The sequence below is a fragment of the Eretmochelys imbricata genome, chromosome 28 (genome assembly GCF_965152235.1).
Source record: "Eretmochelys imbricata isolate rEreImb1 chromosome 28, rEreImb1.hap1, whole genome shotgun sequence".
Classification (NCBI taxonomy): Eukaryota; Metazoa; Chordata; order Testudines; family Cheloniidae; genus Eretmochelys; species Eretmochelys imbricata.
Window position 1 is genome coordinate 3099782 of NC_135599.1, and position 3490 is coordinate 3103271.

Sequence of the window (3490 nt, forward strand, 5' to 3'; positions counted from 1 at the left end):
TCAAATCAGCGGCACTGCTATGGGTACCCGCATGGTCCCACAGTATGCCAACATTTTTATGGCTGATTTAGAACAACGCTTCCTCAGCTCTTGTCCCCTAACACCCCTACTCTACTTGCACTATATTGATGACATCTTCATCATCTGGACCCATGGAAAAGAAGCCATTGAGGAATTCCACCATGATTTCAACAATTTCCATCCCACCATCAACATCAGCCTGGTCCAATCCACACAAGAGATCCACTTCCTGGACACTACAGTGCTAATAAATGATGGTCATATAAACACCACCCTATACCGGAAACCTACTGACCGCTATTCCTACCTCCATGCCTCCAGCTTTCACCCTGATCACACCACACGATCCATCGTCTACAGCCAAGCTCTGCGATACAACCGCATTTGCTCCAACCCCTCAGACAGAGACAAACACCTACAAGATCTCTATCAAGCATTCTTACAACTACAATACCCACCTGCGGAAGTGAAGAAACAGATTGATAGAGCCAGAAGAGTTCCCGGAAGTCACCTACTACAGGACAGGCATAACAAAGAAAATAACAGAACGCCAATAGCCGTCACCTTCAGCCCCAACGAAACCCCCTCCAATGCATTATTAGGGATCTACAACCTATCCTGAAGGATGACCCAACACTCTCACAAATCTTGGGAGACAGGCCAGTCCTTGCCTACAGACAGCCCCCCAACCTGAAGCAAATACTCACCAGCAACCACATACTACACAACAGAACCACTAACCCAGGAACTTATCCTTGCAACAAAGCCCGTTGCCAACTGTGCCCACGTCTATTCAGGGGACACCATCACAGGGCCTAAGAACATCAGCCACACTATCAGAGACTCCTTCATCTGCACATTCACCAATGTGATATATGCCATCATGTGCCAGCAATGCCCCTCTGCCATGTACATTGGTCAAACTGGATAGTCTCTACGTAAAAGAGTAAATGGACACAAATCAGATGTCAAGAATTATAACATTCATAAACCAGTCGGAGAACACTTCAATCTCTCTGGTCACGCGATTCCAGACATGAAAGTCGCTATTTTACAACAAAAAAACTTCAAATCCAGACTCCAGCGAGAGACTGTTGAATTGGAATTCATTTGCAAATTGTATACAATTAACTTAGGCTTGACTAGAGACTGGGAGTGGTTTAGTCATTATGCAAGGTAGCCTATTTCCCCTTGTTTTTTCCTACCCCCCTCCACCCTCAGACGTTCTTGTTAAACCCTGGATTTGTGCTGGAAATGGCCCACCTTGATTATCATACACAATGTAATGAGAGTGGTCACTTTGGATAAGCTATTACCATCAGGAGAGTGAGTTTGTCTGTGTTGCGGGGGGGTGAGAAAACCTGGATTTGTGTTGGAAATGGCCCACCTTGATTATCATACACATTGTAAGGAGAGTGGTCACTTCAGATAAGCTATTACCAGCAGGAGAGTGAGTTTTTGTGTGTGTGGGGGGGGGGGTGAGAAAACCTGGATTTGTGTTGGAAATGGCCCAACTTGATTATCATACACATTGTAAGGAGAGTGATCACTTTAGATAAGCTATTACCAGCAGGAGAGTGGGGTGGGAGGAAGTATTTTTTTATGCCTTGTGTGTATGTAAGATCTTCTAAACTTTCCACAGTATGCATCTGATGAAGTGAGCTGTAGATCACGAAAGCTTATGTTCAAATAAATTGGTTAGTCTCTAAGGTGCCACAAGTACTCCTTTTCTTTTTACAATCATCACAGTTATGCCCATAGTGACTACAAAATTTTTTCTATACTTATTATCATCAGTGTATTATTTTCTCTGGAATCTAGACCATGACTATACCTTGACCAAGAAATTTGGACCTTGATAAAATAATCGACTACCCCTGGTTAAGGCAATGGACTTGACAGCCACCCGGGTGTCCCTACACAGGTACAAGTACTAACAACAACGGCTGCCTTTTAGCCATAGTTTTTAATCAGGGCAAGAAATTGATACAAACCCGTTAAATCATTTCTCAGCCCAAGTCCTTCACCCACATTCCTTAGGGCATTGCGCCACTGCGTGAATGTTTCATTTCCCTCCTCAATTTCACACAGAGACACAATTTCCTTTGCACAGATCCATGAACAGTAAAACCTCCCTGTGTCTCTTGTCTGAGCCAGGGCATTCAATTCCATTGAAACCTTCTCTCCTGCAATGACAATAGTCAGACAGAGGGGATGTAGCTACCCGCATCCCTGACAGTGCCCCAGAGAAATCCTGACCCCTGCTCTTGAAGCGATGTGCTGGAGATTTGAATAGTAAAGGGACTGTCTGACTTGTCGAAGTGGGGAATGAACAACAATCTATTGCAAAGTCATTAACCACAAACATACTCCGATCATGCTCCAGCCGGAAGAGAAATGGGCAGAAATTCTCGCTTTCCGCCATGGACACAATTGTGCTGGGAAAGCTGGTCTGAGCAAGCAATTTGAAGGGACAATTCTGTGAGAACAGAATCATAGTGTTGCTAAGCAGCTGTCCATCAAGTAGTTGTGGCCGAGTGATTAAGGTGATGGATTTGAAATCCCTTGTGGGGGTCCCCCCCACGCAGGTTCAAATCCTGTCAACTACAGAAACGTTAGCGTGTTGTCATTGCTGTTGTTTTTGTGTGTGAGCATCCACAATGCGAACTGGAGCCAGCTCTGGCCTCGCTCTATCTACATGTGAGACTGCTATAGCACTTAGGTGTATTTTTGTCACTTAGCTAGTTAAAGGGGTATAAAAATGAAGAATCAAAATCACAGTCCACCTGTGTATGGGCCTGCTCTCACTAGGATAGTCGGAGGCCTTGTTCTTAGGCTAAGCCCTTTGGCCAAGCAGCAGGGGCAGCTATAAGCTGGGAAGCGTACGGTCACATTGTCACATCCCATACCAGACAGACTGAAATAAGGTGGTATTGAGGAGTTAGGAAGAAGATCCTGTCCAGAGAGTGCCCTTCACCACTAGATAAAGAAACGGATCTTAAGATGGTTAAAGAAAACTTAATTTGCCAGCATCCTGTCTGGCAAGAAATCACTTATCAATGGCTGTGGTTGTGAAACCCTCATTTCTGTATGTTTTATCTTTATGCCCCCTAGTTTTCTATTGTTAATCTGTCTGGTTCGCTAATTGTTTCTGTCTGCTGTATAATTAATTTGGTAGATGTAAGTTAATTAAGGTAGTGGGATATAATTGGTTAGAGAATTATGTTACAATAGGTTAGGATTGGTTAGTTAAATTTCAGTGAAATGATTGGTTAAGGTATAGTTGAAAATATTATCATATAAACTGGGGTCAAACAGGTCAAAGAGGGGAAACTGGAATCATGCTTGCTAAGGGGGGAAACGGGAAACACGGACACAGGCAAGGCTCTGCGGCGTCAGAGCTGGGAAGGGGGATACAGGGTAAATGCTCTGTGGCATGAGAGCATGGAAGGGAACACTGGGGAACAGA

The 3490-nt window shown here is 44.3% G+C and overlaps 1 non-coding gene across 1 annotated transcript; it reads left to right on the forward strand.

Annotated features, from left to right (window-relative positions):
- Nucleotides 1-2544: 2544 nt before the first annotated feature.
- On the forward strand, nucleotides 2545-2630 carry TRNAS-UGA (transfer RNA serine (anticodon UGA)). Its single transcript has one exon. It is a non-coding gene; the product is annotated as a tRNA-Ser (tRNA).
- Nucleotides 2631-3490: the final 860 nt, after the last annotated feature.